General features: G+C 35.9%; 1 protein-coding gene and 2 long non-coding RNA genes across 4 annotated transcripts in view; 2 read left to right on the forward strand and 1 right to left on the reverse strand.

Moving 5' to 3' along the window:
- Positions 1–18,495, forward strand: part of LOC125658650 (uncharacterized) — a 57,460-nt gene that overhangs the window by 15,808 nt on the left and 23,157 nt on the right. The gene's annotated exons all lie outside the window — the stretch shown is intronic.
- Positions 74–10,900, reverse strand: LOC130052934 (uncharacterized). Of its 2 annotated transcripts, none has more exons than XR_008801322.1 (7): positions 10,810–10,900; positions 6,518–6,574; positions 5,427–5,513; positions 4,941–5,027; positions 3,668–3,746; positions 1,646–1,709; positions 74–993 (listed from the first exon to the last, which is right to left on the reverse strand). It is a non-coding gene; the product is annotated as an uncharacterized LOC130052934 (long non-coding RNA). The 2 variants fall into 2 exon arrangements; XR_008801321.1 differs by having other exon boundaries at positions 10,751–10,834.
- Positions 10,887–12,918, forward strand: LOC130052933 (uncharacterized). Its single transcript, XR_008801320.1, has 2 exons — positions 10,887–11,075; positions 11,311–12,918. It is a non-coding gene; the product is annotated as an uncharacterized LOC130052933 (long non-coding RNA).

An 18,495-nucleotide genomic window follows, 5' to 3' on the forward strand; every position in this document is an offset into this window, starting at 1 on the left:
CTGGCTCAGTGGTTCTTGAAAAGAAGATTTTCAAGGTTTTTCCCTATATATTTGTATGTAAAACGATCCCCCTTGTGGCCCCATCCTACCCCTGGGAGCCATCATTTGAACAAACTTTCAGGTAAATTTCAGCTCTTCTGGCCCAGTGGTTCTTGAGAAGAAGATTTTTAAATGACCCCACCCTATGTTTGCATTTTTGTGATTATCTCCCCTTTGAAAGGGACATGGCCCTTCATTTGAACAAACTTGAAAGCCCTTCACCTAAGGATGCTTGTGGCCAAGTTTGGTTGAAATTGGCCCAGTGGTTCATGAGAAGAAGATAAAATTGTGAAAAGTTTACAACAACGATGACAGACAACGGACAAATGTTGATCAGAAAAGCTCACTTGAACCTTCGGTTCAGGTGAGCTAACAAGTTATTTACACAATAAAATGCTTTCTTTGTTGTTTCATCGGGTAATGAAGGTAGCTAGCATTGCAAAAAAAAAATTCATAACCCGTGTAAACGGGTTATGTAAACTTTTTGTGCAATGATTGCTACCTTCATCACCCGATGAAGCAACAAAGAAAGACATTTCATTGTTCATATTTATATTTTGTTGTATTGTTTTCAAATATAAACTAGATTGAAGTACTAAAATATCATATAATTGACCCATTTGTTACGTTAAACAGAACAGCCAACGCACCCTTTAACCTTGATGACGCCCCATATTTGGTAATGATTACACAGAAAGATGGTACAAAAAAACTGGATCCAACAAGTTTGCAACAAACATGCTTTCATTGCTCCAGATGAAAGCAATGTCAATTTCAATAGAAATATAAGAGAAAAAATTCAGTGAATGTAAATATATGTATATAAGATTGTTCTGTTTCAATTGCTGAGTACTGCAGTACAGGGGAAAATGACTTTAAAGAGATAATTACCTTCAATTAGAAAGTCTGAATCACTGTCGGAGCAGTGGTCTGGTTCATAATCAGGGTCCTTCACTAAAAAAAATAAATAAATGAAATTGATTTAAAGCTATATATTCCGTATTACAATGTTTGCAATGTTGGAAACCAGACCAAAATTTTGTCAGTATAAACTATATAAAAGAGACCTTTCTGACAAGTGTGATGAATCATTATTCGCTAAACACCAATTCCTTGTCAAGTGAATTCCTTGTCAAGTCGATCACTCACTCTCTCTTTCAAAACAACATGGATTTTTATACACATGTAGTAACAATCAGGTAAAGTGTCAAAATTTACAGAAAAGAATGTCTGAAATACAAGCTGATCTCTTTTACTGAGATCTTTTTTTCTCTCTCCATTTCTGATGTCTTTCTTCTGTCGTTGACCACAACTTTGTTCATACCTAAAAGCATATAATCCTTCACATCTTCTGCATCAGTGTCACTGTCTGAAAAAACCAATCCATGCCAGGATATTTGCGTTGAAATTCCACAGAGATATTACAAATGCAGCCATACTTTTTTAATATGTATACTTTCTTCTCTTACTCTTTTTACATTAAAAAAATTCTTATACAGATATAGATTTAAGATTCCTGAAATCCTGAAGCAGGTTGCTCCCCCCCTCTCTCTCTCAACTTTTATTCATGTGTTGTTCATTTACAAATTATAAATTCTGCTCATACCTGCAGGAGCGTATCTCCAACTTTTGCATTATAAGATGAATCACAGTCATTGACTGCAATATCCCTGAAAGATAGGGGTGAATCAATATATCAATATATCGAAATGCACCGGTATACGCCTGTCTAGCGATATACAATATGGTGTTTCGACGATACGATATATCGGGTTTAAAAATAGCCCTTTTAATAGTTGGGATCGAAGTTCATAATTTAAAAATGGCTTCTAACAGGAACACGATTCTTCAGACCATTCTCTCACCAGAGGGCGTGCTACGCAAGCTTCACTGGGGCGTAGTGTAACGCCCTCTGGTGAGAGATTGTTCCTCAAACTTTAATATCCGCTTTTACATTGTGACATCAGAGGTTCCTCAGACTTTAAGCCCCGCTTTTACATTGTGACATTGGTGTTTCCTCAGACTTTAATTGTCATTGTTTGTTTTGTTATGAAATAAAAGATATTAAACCACTTCATTTTTTTTAATTTTGATATTTTACTTCAGAAAATGCTTAACTACATTGTAAATCCAATATATCAGATATCGCATCAGAAAATATTGTATTGTATCGTATCGGAAAATCTTGATCAATACACACCTCTACTGAAAGACAACACATTAGAAAGTTTATAGTTATGCATATTATCTCTATCTTGTAAACCTCCTCCTTCCATTCTTTCTAAGTGATAAAGAACATTATATACATCGGATTCTTATACACATGTATTGAAATTCATGGATAGCTTCAAAATGTAAAAAGCCCGTGGGGATCCGGGTTAGAATAGGTCCTCAGTACCCCCTGCTTGTTGTAAGAGGCGACTAAATGGGACAGTCCTTAGGATGAGACCGCAAAAACTGAGGTCCCGTGTCCCAGCAGGTGTGGCACGATAAAGATCCCTCCCTGCTCAAAGGCCGTAAGCGCTGAGCATAGGCCTAAATTTTGCAGCCCTTCACCGGCAGTGGTGACGTCTCCATATGATTGAAAGATTCTCGAGAGGGACGTTAAACAATATTTAATCAATCAAAATGTGAAGGGAAATATTTATGTTATACTAAAGAATGTTTGCTTCTCTCACTCTCTCTCTCATTTTCTAACCTCTTCTCTCTTTCAAAATGACACCAATTTTAACATAGTGACATTCAGGTGCCAAAAAAATTTGATTCTTTCTCTCTTCTAACCTCTTCTCTCTTTCAAAATAACACCAATTTTTACACACATGTTGTGACAATCAGGTGTCAAAATAACAACAAGAGCAACGCCAACGTGGCATAATACGCCCGTAAATTTTGCTCAAGGAAAACATATTTTAGTGGGATTCATATTTTAGTGAAGTTAGCAATGTCCTCTGTGAGCTAATTCATTATTATGCTTGTAGAAATGGATATCAATATATAAAGAAGGAGAGCCTTAGAATGCACTACTTCATAAATATGCTAACGGTTCGGTTTGTATCCTGCCCACAAGGTTTTCCTAAGTGATACTACGACCTTGACCTTTGACCTTGAAAAACAATAGGCACCTTCCTCTCATCATGATGATCAAATATACCAAGTTGTAATATCCTGGAGCTTACAGTTCGGTTTGTATCCTGCCCACTAGGTTTTCGTAATAAGTGATACTACAACCTTGACCTTTGACCTTGAAACACAATAGGCACCTTCCTCTCATCATGGTGATCAAATATACCAAGTTATAATATCCTGGAGCTTACGGTTCGGTTTGTATCCTGCCCACAAGGTTTTCCTAATAAGTGATACTACGACCTTGACCTTTGACTTCTGACCTTGAAAAACAATAGGCATCTTCCTCTCATCATGGTGATCAAATGTACCAAGTTGTAAAGTCCTAGGGCTTATGGTTCAGTCTGTATCCTGCCCACAAGGTTCGGACAGACGGACAGACAGACGGACAGAGCCATACCATAATACATCCCGTCTTCGAGGGGCGTATAAAAATTGATTCTCTCTCTCTCTCTCTCTCATTTTTAATGTTGTAGTTGCAAGAAGTAATTAATTTGTTTTATACCTGAACATGCATCATCCTCAACATTGGCTTCTGTAAGTGAAACAATGGCGCAGTTTCTCATCATGCTTGAACATTTTCCCTAAAAGCAAAAGAGTACTTTAATTTGAAATGCAGGTTAATCCTGATGTTTACTTCCTTCTTCCACTCTTTCTAAGACACAAAATTATAATACACATAGATTCTTATACACATGTAGTGACATTCATGTAGTGTCCAAACACACAAGTCGTATTCAGTTTATACTAAAGGATTAAAAGATGCTTGCTCTCTCTCCCTCTCTTTCTCTCTCTCTCCTTCCACTCTTTCTAAGACACACATATAGTATATATATATATATATAGATTCTAACACACATGTAGTGACATTCAGGTAGTGTCAAATTACAAATGTTGTATTCTTGTTATATTAAGGATTCTCTCTCTCTCTCCTTTTCTAACATCTTCCCTCTCTTTCAAAATGACAGAATTTTTTACACACATGTAGTGACATTCAGGTGTTTAAATGTAATTTTTTTAAATTCAAGTTAAACTAAAGGATAATTTCTCTCTCTCTCTCTCTCTCTCTCTCTCTCTCTCTCTCTCTCTCTCTCTTTCTTACATCTTCCCTCTCTTTCAAAATGACAATTTTTTTTTACACACATGTAGTGACATTCAGGTGTCTAAATGTATTTTTTTTAAATTCAAGTTAAATTAAAGGATAATTCTCTCTCTCTCTCTCTCTCTCTCTCTCTCTCTCTCTCTCTTTCCTTTTCTAACATATTCCCTCTCTTTCAAAATGACAACAATTTTTACACACAAGTAGTGACATTCAGGTCTAAATATAATTTTTTTAAATTCAAGTTAAACTAAAGGATAATTCTCTCTCTCTCTCTCTCTCTCTCTCTCTCTCTCTCTCTCTCTCTCTCTCTCTCTCCTTTTCCTTTTTTAACATCTTCCCTCTCTTTCAAAATGACAAAAATTTTTACACACATGTAGTGACATTCAGGTGTTTAAATGTAATTTTTTTTAATTCAAGTTAAACTAAAGGATAATTCTCTCTCTCTCTCTCTCTCTCTCTCTCTCTCTCTCTCTCTCTCTCTCTCTCTCCTTTTTTAACATCTTCCCTCTCTTTCAAAATGAAATTTTTTTTACACACATGTAGTGACATTCAGGTGTCTAAATGTAAATTTTTTTTAATTCAAGTTAAAGTAAAGGATCTCTCTCTCTCTCTCCCCCCCCTCTCTCTCTCTCTCTCTCATTGTTGCTAACAACAAGAAGTATTGAATTTCTTATACCTGAAAATGCATCATTCTCCTCACTAGCTTCTCTAAGTGAGACAATGGCACTGTTCCCTATTTTCTCATCATGCTTGGACATTTTCCCTGAAAGTAAAAGTGAATCCTGATGTTTACCTCCTTCTTCCACTCTTTCTAAGACACACAAATTATAATACACATAGATTCTTATACACGTAGTGACATTCATGTAGTGTCAAAACACACAAGTTGTATTCATGTTATACTAAAGGATTAAAAGATGCTCTCTCTCCTCTCTCTCTCTCCTTCCACTTTCTAAGACACACCCATAGTGTATATATATATATATATATATATATATATAGATTCTAACACACATGTAGTGACATTCAGGTAGTGTCAAATTACAAATGTTGTATTCTTGTTAAAGTAAAGGATCTCTCTCTCTCTCTCTCTCTCTCTCTCTCTCTCTCTCTCTCTCATTGTTGCTACATGTAACAGCAAGAAGTATTTAATTTCTAATACCTGAAAATGCATCATTCTCCTTACTGGTTTCTCTATGTGAGGCAATAGTACTGTTCCCTATTTTCTCATCATGCTAGGACATTTTCCCTGAAAGTAAAAGAATACTTTAATTTGAAATTCAGGTGAATCCTGATGTTTACCTCCTTCCACTCTTTCTAAGACACACATATCAGTATACACATAGATTCTTATACGAAACATTGTAGTGACATTCAGGTAGTATCAAAACACAAACTGCCACGGTGGCCTAGAGGTTATAGCATTCGCCTCGCATGTGGAAGGTCGGGGTTTGAATCCTGGCCGCGACAAACCTAAGTCATTAAAACAGGTAGTGACAGTTCCATAGCCAAACTCTTGGTATCAGGTGTGAATGTTACAGGTCCTCAGAGATGACTTTAAAAACAGATATTCATTGTCACAGTGGGTGTGGCATGCTAAAGAACCCTCACTGTTTAATGGCTGAGCAAAGGCCTGAATTTGAAGACCTTCACTGGTCTTGGTGACATCTCCATATGAGATAATTGACAAGCATTAAGAAACCACATACCTGAGTGTACAATGTTTGAATAGTTTCTATGAAAATTTTCAGAAGAAACAAGGTAAAATTTATAAGTCTATGCTAGCATTACATCTGAAAAAAGTACAGAGATCTAAAAAAAACACCAAAAAACCAAAAACAAATAGGCAACATAGAATGCATCACTCAAGTTTGTAAGTAACTCTTTAAATGCAAAAATGATCTTCTTGACCATCCTCGTGATTTTACTATGCTATAAACATACATTGCCAAGTTAATTTCAAAGTATAAAATAATAAATCTACATGTTCAACATATTAACAGATATAACAATAGATTACTTTTATAGCCTAAAATAGTCACACAAAATGAAGATTGCTTTATGGAAAAAGTCACAACTAGATTTCTGATAAGATTATTAACAGTGACATATGTCAAATATTTGGCAATATGCATAGCTATTATGTAAAATCCTATAAAGCATTCAGGATATCTAAATACGAGTACAATTATGTCTCAGGCCATCTACCACACATAAAACACTATACAGAAAACTAAACACACTGTTTCATACCTTTTTCTCTGATTTCTTTGGCTTTTTGAGATCAAAGGGATCATCATGATTCATCGTCTGAAAGAAGTATAATTACTCAAAATTGAAGTATGGTTTTCAACTAGAAGCATGAAATGTTAAGAAAGGCTAGTAGAAAATAATTGTGTGAGTACCGCTGCACATCCCACTCAATAATATCTCACTCCTATTGATACACATATTGTCAAATGTCAGGGATTTAGACCCCTTCTTAGGCACTTAAGGCCTTTAAGCAGTGGGGATTCCAGGGGTCAACATTTACGTTTGTCCGCTTGTCCGGTACCAGTGGAAAAACATTTCGGACAAGTGAATATTGATGGGCACTTGTCCGATTGGACAAGTGCTTTTTTATGTAAAGAAGTCTCCAAACAATTTTGTGAAAAGTTTATCGGTAGTTGAGAGTCGAAAGTACATGTAAAATGCATGGAAAATGAAGTTCGATCGCTATGTAAACTAGCTGAGTCATACTCAATCGGGATTGGTGTTCACTTATTGCGTACTACTTTCAATCATCCATGGCAATCTCTCACCAGAGGGCGTTACGCTACGCTCCACAATGTAGCGCGCCCTCTGGTGAGAGAATGCATCCACGGATCTTACGAAGTCATTGATTCAAGATGGGAAGTCTAGATAAAATTTTGTTTTATGCGTTTGTTGTTTTTATCAAGAGAATAAGATTTTAAAAAATCAATCAAGCAGGTATAAAAATAGACTGTATATTAAGTAAATTAAATACAGTTTTCAAGTTGACGATATTAAATCCTTTTTAGAAAATTTTTCGGACAAATGAAGTTGAAGTTCGGACAAGTAAATATCTTTGTCTCTTGTCCGAATGGACAAGTAGGAAAAAAAGTTAATGTTGAGCCCTGGATTCTTTTATGTGCCAAACCTGTTCACAATGAACCTGTTTTGAACCTCACAAAGGACTGGCCCATTTCCTTCCCTTTTATAACAAACGGGAACAGGGAATTACATAATACATTTAACTTTACTGGGATTGGCGAAAAGAGGAGGTATTAGACTAAATATTACTATTTTGCATTATTTACAAAAAATTATTTATTGATTATCGCATTGTTAATTCATAAATGTATTTTATTACATACAAAATTAATGGGAAAATTTATGATTTCAAATTTAAGGGCGAGATAGCTCCTTGACGATGGGCCTGGATAGAGATATCTTGGCTCTGAGCACAAGGCAGCCCTAGGTTCCAGATGCTGTCTCACCTTGTCCATGACATGTGTATCAGCTAGAGCTAAGCCTGATAAACTACTATGCATATGATATAAAACATGAAACAAGAAACTAAGATAATTTGTTGAAGATCCCCACATAACCGAAACTTTCGCTCTCAACTGAAATGTTTTCATTTGTAGTCGACCAATTATAAGATAGCAGATATCTATACTTATACATGAATAAATTTTGCCAATAAACTAAGAAATGCTTGCAAATGAGCTATTGATTGCACCTTTAAAATTTCAACCACATATGAGATGATGTCCCTATAAACTATAATTGAATTCTACCTGATCAGCAATTATTGTGAAATTAATTGAAAACCTACTTTCATTTTCGATAAACTACCCCGAAATAGCAAAAATGAGAGTAAAGTGGTGGACACGCTTTGGTGGATCTAAGTCATTTGGAGATGACAACATGTAGTAATATATTACATAAATCTGTTAATAGTGAATATGTTAATAGGAAATTGATTTAAAGTATGCATAGTATTGAGCAAATTAGGATGCGATAATTGTTAAATCTATAAAATGCGCGAATTTGTATCTTCTATCCACAATTTTAGTTTTAAAGGAAATTTCCAGATGTTCGGGTAGCTATACAGAGTTTCGTATAATATTCATTTCACCATGGACCGGACACAAATTCACCATGAAAAGAACATTTTTAATGTACGTTTTTTTCTTTTATTCATATTTATAACTTCAAATACATCTATTAGTAAAATAAACTTTTAAAAATAAACAAAGCAACAGATACAGTACTACTCCAAGCGCTCAAATTGTGGGTCTCTTTGATAATGTATTTAAAAACTAAAGTCCCATGCTACGGTAGGTGCTGGCACGATAAAGAACCCCTTACTGATCAATAACCCTTAACACGGAAGTTCCGATTGTTAATTGAAGGATTTACATGGACATAGATATATCAGTGATTGGGATAAGTAAATTGCTTAATGTGACAATGGCACGTTACCAGCTATTGTCATTGTGACATTTCTAAAATGAATGCGCCATATTGAAATTTTTATGAGACATTTTAAAATGACAAGTCCGAGAGACCAATAAATTATAATCTAAACACTACTGACAGACTGTAATGTCGTCGGCGTGGATAACTTTAGTTTTATTATTTGTGTTAAATTTACGTTTTATTAAAGTAAGGATTCTTATCGTGATTGTCCGCGTCATCGTCTCCTTCTGCTCCTGCCAGTATTGGCTGATCATTAAGGCAAAAAATTAAAGTCAGTTTACCCTTTGTCAGGCTTAAGAATTTTTTTTCCATGGAATCTCCAGTCCGTGCGCATTAAAATTGCAATTTAACGACATTAACAAATCAGATAACTTTTTACTGTTTGATTAGACACGAGGAAATCTAAGTCATACTTGCGCTTAAAAGAACGTAAAGTTGTACCATTACTACAGCATTAACAGCGATAAAGATTTTTCAAGCACTTAATTAATCGATAAAGATTAAGTGGGGGATCAGCTCAAAAGTTGAAAAGTTCGTATATCTACGAAGTCAGTGGGGAAAATCTCAAACTAGGTATATCAATGATGTGCGCCACAACGGCGCAATGTTTCAATATTCTATGCGCCATTTTTTTATTTAATGCGACTATGGTGCAGGGCGCGTGCTTATCCCAATCACTGTATATATGTTAAATTAATATTTTTAATTCTTTGGATCTGTGATTTATTTTCATAAGATAAGAAATTCTTTTTATTCTAAACTTTTACTGCATAGTTGTTCGATGCTTGATCAATATTGTTCAATCCATGGTGAAATAGCTCAATACTGCATTAATTAGTTTTATTTTCTCTTACACTGTCATTATTTATGTGTAAAGTGTGATTTCTCATGCTTGTGCAGGTATTCAACTAGTATAATCAGAAACACAAGATTGGAATTAAAAATTAAAACATTATAACAATATGTTTAAACTTATAAAAAAGTTCAACTGTTTGGTGGATAAAAATATCTACACTTTACTATATGTATGCATGTTTGACTATAGAATGGGGGTAAAACACACTGTCAAGTGAGGAAGGGGGGAGGATTGAGGGGTTGGGGCAGATGTTACATATCTCATATCGTTAAAGGCTCTGTTTATTACAAAAAAATGATGCACACTGGCAGGACCAAATAAAATACATTCATCCATCCTCCAACAAGTTCCATCAAACCTGTACTTAGGAATTACCATCTGAAGACCTAAAGCGGGGAACACAAATTTCTAACATCACCAAGAAGGCTGATTCAAACCTAGGCTATATCTGCGAAGAAATCTACAAAACTGCCCCAAAGGAAGCCGACGCAATACCTATATCTCATTTATATGACCTATCTTAGAGTATGTATCTTTTGTATGGGATCCTTACTACACTAAGGACATCAGCAACATTGAGAGAGCCCAAATCATCGGAGCAAGAGTTATCTCTCTGACCATACCAACCGAGTAGCAGAATGTATCAGTGCAATATTCAGAGATTTCAAACAACCAACACTTCAAGACAGATGCTGTAACATTAGACTAACATACTTCTACACAGCTACAAGGTAGTTTAGGGACTGATGCCAGCCATACACCGCCACAAAATTACTGTACCCACCACGTACCTTGAAATTATGCAGAAGTGACAGAACCATCACTGCCCATATATATACAGACTATAATACTGATAAAATATCTGACCATTCAGCCTTACTATGACAGCAGAGGATTGATTTTTGCGACAAAGTCCTGCACTCTCTCACTAATTGAAATTACACTAAATTTGCAATTTGTTATGTATTCATAGATACAAGTATTGAACTGTTGAAGTAAAATATTAATATGTATATGCTACCCGGAAAAAGGTTTAACCTGTTAACCTCCAACATATTTCCAAACTTAATTTTGATAAAACAAATAACCTCCATTGTTTACGATTATGGTGATTTATACAACACTTCAATATACAGGATTACAATTCTGATTAGTCCCGATCCACAATGCTGCTCATGTTCACTAAGTTCAGTTCACTCACCAGCATGCAGCAGCCATGATTTCGGTGCCTACGGGGCTACTTTCACTTTCACAGGAAGTGAATGCAGATCGAGGTCAAATTAACGTCGTAGGCCCTTTTGTTTGGAATTGGAAACTCTGAGCATAGATTGATCATACATGATGAGTATTTACTCAAGGAATTACATTTCATGCCCAGATATGTTGGGCCCAATGCGTCTTTGCTCCAACCATCACAAACTGACAAACGGATGGTGACCGTGATACTGATAGTAACAGCTGAGTAAGGTAAATATCTTGTAAACATGCAGAACTTTGCTTTGGAATACGTACTTTTAAGATTTGAATATCATGGCCAGATAGCAGGATAGATAGATTACAATATATCAAGTGTATGTATCAGACATTCTTAAAAGCAATTTTTCTTTGCCTATAAGATTTCAAAATAGACCAGACTTAATTTTATCTTATTCTAGGATATTTTAGTTTTGACTATATGGTAATTTGTCATTACTTTCGACAGGCTACATGTACCCCCATCATCACTGAAAGGCAACCGGGATGCAGTCTTTAAATCTGGAGTTCTGGGCAGAACTGTGCATTTCTGGAACAATGATGAGTTTAAAATTTGTCATGAATTTCTACAGTGGCTACATGTACCCTGACCATCTTTGAAAGGCAACCGGGATACAGTGCAGTCTTTATCTGGAATTCTTGGCAGAACTGGACATTCCTGGAACAATGATCAATTCAAGTGAAACAGACTCGGGTGCAAGCAGAAATTCTTGTAATTACAGAATGTATTCCTTAAGAGAGGCAACATGTGACCTGAAAACAATTCTATTCAGATCTATTTAAGGAATGAATTCAGTATCTAATTCATCCAAGTATATACTGGGTTTGGGCAGTTTGCGCTTTTTTAAACTGCTAAGTGGTTTATGAAAAAGCACATTTTTGAACTTGCAAAAGAAATCAGACCAACTGCTGATATACGTGGTTTTCAGTGAGTTAATCAACGATTATCTATGAAAAGTTAGCTACACTGAACAGTTTCTTTTTTACATGAGTATATATACCTGAAACCCATTGCACATCATAAGAATTTTATTTTATTTTGGACAGTGCTCTTGTTGTAAAGTATTATGTGTAATGCATGTGAGTTGTGGACGGGGGTTTGTAGTCATCTGAGAACAAGGATTGGCACGTTGGGTGGACTTAGAGAAATCTTCATATGCTAAACCCAGTTTTAGAAGAAACGAAGAAAGCAAACACTAGATCAGTTCCAACTAATAGAGTTGTCAATCAGGATAAGCAATAAAACATGCAGGCAACAACTTTAAGGGGAAATACTCGCTAAATGCGAGTTTAAAATTGAAATTGCGAGTAAAAAATCACAAGTGATCACAACTTTATGCGAGTGAAAAAAACCACGATCTTTTTTCTGGATTTTCGCGGTTTATTGGCTGTACTTTGAAGTTTACAATAATTTTGTCTTTTGCATAGAAACGCTTTACAGAATGAATATACAAGTATTGAAAAAGTAAACGTGGATCGAATAAATAACTAAGGCCAAGGTCATCTCAGTCAGTTCTACTTCAAGCACACTTCGGGCATCTCAGTGACGTCTGATTTAAATAGCAAGCATGTTGATTTCGTCCATGTCTTCATGAAACAACACATGACTGAGTTAGTGTCATCGTTTCACTCTATAGCCCAAAACTTCGAGTTCGCGGGGGGTTTTTTCCACTAGAATTTTTTAGATGAAATTTCCAAAAGTTTTGAACATATTGTTTAAATTGGCGCAAACAGTCTCCAAGATTTCAAACCACATGATGTTGTAAATAGGTAGTAGATCTCTGGACAGCGAGTACACCGCACAAGTGTACCCTATGACCCTCACCATGCACCATGCTTGTTGCCTGATAATTCATTAAATTTTAAATGAAAGAATTCTCAATCTTATTTTCATTATTGCACTTTAAAGAAGATATTAAAAGATTTCCCCTATATTTTGATATAGAGACATGTTTGTTTTCTTAAATTCCTGTAAAACAGCAATCGATTGAAAAATGCTAGTAAAAGCTTAATTTTGCTAGTTGGAAAATAATCCACTAGTTAAAATTTGCTAGTAGTGAAAAAAGTTAATTTCGATCCCTGACATGTTGACCAAATTGGCACTCAGCTGTAATAAAACATTGTATGTAGGGAACATGTACTAGAAGGAAAGAGCGTTTATGTATACATTTAGTTTTTATGTAATATTCATTAATTATGTTCCCCAAACAAAGTTTGGGAACATATTGGTTTTACTCTGTTTCTTATTATTATTATTAGGGTCTTCCGTCTTCAGCGGAAGACCCTTCTATTATTCTATTGTTGATTTTTCACTTTTCTTATTATTAGGGCTTTCCACCTTTCTGTGGAAAGTCCTATTGTTATTGTTCTGTTTATTATTTTCCTGCCGTCAAAAAAAATTTTCGTCTTAAGACTTATTGAAAAACTTTATAGTCCATCATATAGTACTTCTTGAGAAACGAATACAGTTCACCCTGCGTAATTCAACTTTGACCCCTTACGGAGTTATTGGACCTTTCGCAGAAATCATTGTTAGCGCTTCTACTTTGTAACCGTAAATGATAGGAGGATGAAACCTTTTCTAAAACATAGAGGGTAATTAGTAGAAGCGAAGAATTTAAAATGAAGGGATTCGGTGTCCCTTAAAGGGAGTTAATGCCTCTTTATGTTTTGCGATTTATTCGTAAAACATGTCGAGCTTGAGAACGGTTTGTCGTAGAGACATGGGACCAACTGGAATAGGATCGGTGACCTTTGACCTTGAAAATTAGGTCAAGGTCAAAGGTCAAGGTCATCAGAAAAGAGGAAAAAATAGCACTTTTTATACTCTCTTTCCTGCTTAAGATAGCGTTGAAATATGATATGGGTAAGTATTGACTTCTTGATTGGTTTTGATAGTATGCATTACAACTTTGAACTTTGACCCTTCTGTGAATTTCGGAGACTCGCGTCGAAAACCTTGTTATCGCTACTCCTACTTAACGGAAAGTCATAGAGACACGAAACCTTCGCTAATGAATTCACAGTAAAACCCTCTTGCAAAGAAAAAATAATCAAAGGGATACGAAAACCCTTAAGCATAGTTATTGCCCCTGAAAGTCTCCAATATCATTATCTAAGCCTATAACTTTTATATTAATATAGATAGAGACATGGGGCCACTTGCTTTAAGATCGATGACCTTTGACCTTCAAAATGAGGTCAAGGTCAAAGGTCAAGGTCACACTTTCTCCCCCATGGGTTTTTGAGGTTTGACCTTGAAAGTGGGTCAAGGTCAAAGGTCAAGGTCACGCATCCAGGGGCCAGTCTCCACGAGTAAGGCCAACCCACCCATCACGCCTGTCGTCCCCAAGGAAGAAATCCCCCACCCTTCAAGTGATCTGTCTGTGATCAGCTGTTTCAATACACTATTTTGACCGGTCTCATGCCATGCAACAATTACAGGATTCTAGCTAATCTGACCTACACCTACACATCTGACCTACACCCATTTCTTCCATTTCTTGACTGTCTTGTCAATCAAACATGAATTCCATTTACATTCATGAAAAGACATAGGCCAGATTCAATTGTCTGCCTGCATCAACATAAAGACTAAGTTTTTTTTTTTTTTATAATGATGATGCAACTTTACTCGACAGTTGAACTCATTGACATTCCATCCCGACTGTCATTGTAAACAAATAAACACTTACCTGCAGGATCAGAAGGGATGCAGTACTCCTATTCTCCGTTCAGATATCCTACATGCACTCAGACACTTTCTAATTCACCGGCCGCCATTTTGGTTGTTTGTTGTCAAAGCCTATAAATCCGTATATGCATGCCTCCTTGGGTGAAATGACTGAAAGACATTGTCTCCGTGAATTAGAACACATAGGATGAGCCATTACAAACTGTATATTTAATTCCACAATCCACAACACACACGGTAAAATCCAGTGCATCTTCACAACATCTGACAACATGAGGCTTGTAGACTCCCAGCATGCACCAGCAGTTACTACAATCTAGGAAAATGGCACATCCGGTTTCTTTGCACCTCCAAATATCCTATCTAACAGGTCTAAAGTCACCCCAAACACCTGCACAAGTCCTATTACACTTTTACCTGATATGTGCCGGCTATGCAACACTCGCACCCTTTTTTTTCAAATATTTGACCGGTACTATCGTGCGAAACCAAGGCCTTAATCTCCAACACTACAACACTCAAGGCGGCAAATTTGAATTTCTTTTCAAGCCAAATCCATTTTTTTTTTGGTGAGGGTGGGGTGGGGTAGGGTAGGGGGGGGCTTTTAGCATTTCAACACTACTGAAAAACCGCTAGAAGGTGGGAAGCCCTCTAATTGTTCGCGAACAATTAGGATCACTAGTTAGGGTCTTCCGTCTTCAGCGGAAGACCCTTCTATTATTCTATTGTTGATTTTTCACTTTTCTTATTATTAGGGTCTTCCGTCTTCAGCGGAAGACCCTTCTATTATTCTATTGTTGATTTTTCACTTTTCTTATTATTAGGGTCTTCCGTCTTCAGCGGAAGACCCTTCTATTATTCTATTGTTGATTTTTCACTTTTCTTCTTCTTATTATTAGGGTCTTCCGTCTTCAGTGGAAGACCCTTCTATTATTCTATTGTTGATTTTTCACTTTTCTTATTATTATTATTATTATTCTTTTTTTTCTCCTTACCGATTTTTGTGCAGAAGATTTCTCGGAGATGGCTGGATCGATTTGCTTCAAATTTTAAGGATTGATGCGTTGCCATTTGAAGTTTGTACCGCCGTTTCAATTTTTGAAAAATCGCTTCCGGTTGGAAGTTATCCCCCTTTTATCGATTTTCAGATGACCATTTTGTCCAGACAAAAACTCAAAAACGATAAAAGCTAGATTGCTGAAATTTTCAGTGATGTTAGACGACATGTTGTAGTTGTGCACCTGGGTTTTCAAAATTTCCGGAAGTGTCTAGTATGGAAGCTCGGTAGGGGTCGAAAATGGAGTTTTAAAAAGTGTCCAATTTTTTTCCACGTTTTAAATCATAACTTTTTACTCGTAAATATTTTGTTTAGATATATATAACAAAAGTTGTACAGTTTATTGAGATCTTTCGTGTCATATCAAGAAATAGGCCCATGGGCCTCATGGCTCGCCTGAACCATTGAATTTCTGTTACAATGATTAATTTTTTTCTCACGAAACTTTTGGTAAGACATGTAGAATAAAAGTTGTTCAGTTTTGCAAGATCTATTTAATGATATCTTAAAAAAGGCTTCCGGGCGTCATGGCTCGCCTGAACAGTCGAATTTGTATCGCAATTAATAACATTGATAACTTTTTTCTCGAGAAACTTTTGACAAGACATGTAGAACAAAAGTTGTTCAGTTTCGCAAGCGTTAACTAACGATGTTAAGAAATAGGCCTGCGGGTCTCATGGCTCACCTGAACAGTTGGGTTATTGTTGCAATCTATAACATTTTAGTGAAGAAACTTTTAATAAGACATCTAGAACAAAAGTTGTTCAGTTTTGCAAGATCTTTCGAACAACATCATGAAAAAGGCCAACGGGCCTCATGGCTCGCCTGAACAGTTTCATCAGTGTCACAATTACTAACTTTTTTCTCGAGAATCTTTTGATAAGACATGTAGAACAAAAGTTGTTCAGTTTTGCAAGATCTTTCAAACGATATCAAGAAAAAGGCCCACGGGCCTTATGACTCGCCTTAACAGTGATAAATGTCGCATAACGTTATACTCGTAAATATTTTGTTTAGACATATATAACAAAAGTTGTACAGTTTATTGAAATCTTTCGTGCCGTATCAAGAAATGTGCCCATGGGCCTCATGGATCGCCTGAACCATTGAGTTTCTGTTACAATGATTAACTTTTTCCTCACGAAACTCTGATAAAACATGTAGAATAAAAGTTGTTCAGTTTTGCAAGATCTATCTAATGATATAAAAAAAATAGGCCTACGGGCGTCATTGCTCGCCTGAACAGTCGAATTTGTATCACAGTTAATAACATTAATAACTTTTTTCTCGAGAAACTTTTGATAAGACTTGTAGAACAAAAGTTGCTCAGATTCGCAAGCGTTAACTAACGATGTTAAGAATAAGGCCTGTGAGTCTCATGGCTCACCTGAACAGTTGGGTTATTGTTGCAATCTATAACATTTTAGTCAAGAAACTTTTAATGAGACATCTAGAGCAAAAGTTGTTCAGTTTTGCAAGATGTTTCAAACAACATCATGAAAAAGGCGAACGGGCCTCTTGGCTCGCCTACAGTTTGATTAGTGTCACAATCAATAACTTTTTTCTCGAAAAACTTTTGATAAGACATGTAGAACAAAAGTTGTTCAGTTTTGCAAGATTTTTCAAACGATATCAAGAAAAAGGCCCACGGGCCTTATGACTCGCCTTAACAGTCTGATATATGTCGCAATCAATAACTTTTTTCTCAAGACAATTTTAATAGGACATGTACAACAAAATTTGTTCAGTTTTGCGAGATGTATCTAGAATGATATAAAAAAAAATAGGCCTCCGGGCGACATGACTAGCCTGATCAGTCTCGAATTTGTATCGCAGTAAATAACATTATTAACTTTTTTGTCGAAAAAAAGGCTGACCCCTTTAATTAGTGGCCGAGAGCGGCAGAGATTCTTTAATTTATAGCACTTAAATGATCAATATTTGTAAAACATTACCGAAGCTAAATTGTACGTCTAGACAATATATTTGTATCATTATTTATGAATGAAAATCTCAGTCAAATTCTTATCTCATCACATCTAAAATTGGACGGAAGACCCACTCGTTGCTCGCAACGAGATCGCATCTAGTTATTATTCTTTTTTTTTCTCCTTACCGATTTTTGTGCAGAAGATTTCTCGGAGATGGCTGGATCAATTTGCTTCAAATTTCCAGGATTGATGCGTTGCCATTTGAAGTTTGTACCGCCGTTTCAATTTTTGAAAAATCACTTCCGGTTGGAAGTTATCCCCCTTTTATCGATTTTCAGATGACCATTTTGTCCAGACAAAAACTCAAAAACGATAAAAGCTAGAGTGTTGAAATTTTCAGTGATGTTAGACGACATGTTGTAGTTGTGCACCTGGGTTTTAAAAATTTCAGGAAGTGCCTAGTATGGAAGCTCGGTAGGGGTCGAAAATGGAGTTTAAAAAAGTGTCTCATTTTTCTCCACGTTTTAAATCATAACTTTTTACTCGTAAATATTTTGCTTAGACATATATAACAAAAGTTGTACAGTTTATTGAGATCTTTCGTGTCATATCAAGAAATTGGCCCATAGGCCTCATGGCTCGCCTGAACCATTGAGTTTCTGTTACAATGATTAACTTTTTTCTCACGAAACTTTTGATAAGACATGTAGAATAAAAGTTGTTCAAGTTTGCAAGATCTATCTAATGATATCAAAAAATAGGCCTCAGGGCGTCATGGCTCGCCTGAACAGTCGAATTTGTATCACAATTAATAACATTAATAACGTTTTTCTCGAGAAACTTTTGAGAAGACATGTTGAACAAAAGTTGTTCAGTTTCGCAAGGGTTAACTAACGATGTTAATAAATAGGCCTGCGGGTCTCATGGCTCACCTGAACAGTTGGGTTATTG

Source organism: Ostrea edulis, chromosome 3, assembly GCF_947568905.1.
Source record: "Ostrea edulis chromosome 3, xbOstEdul1.1, whole genome shotgun sequence".
Lineage (NCBI taxonomy): Eukaryota > Metazoa > Mollusca > Bivalvia > Ostreida > Ostreidae > Ostrea > Ostrea edulis.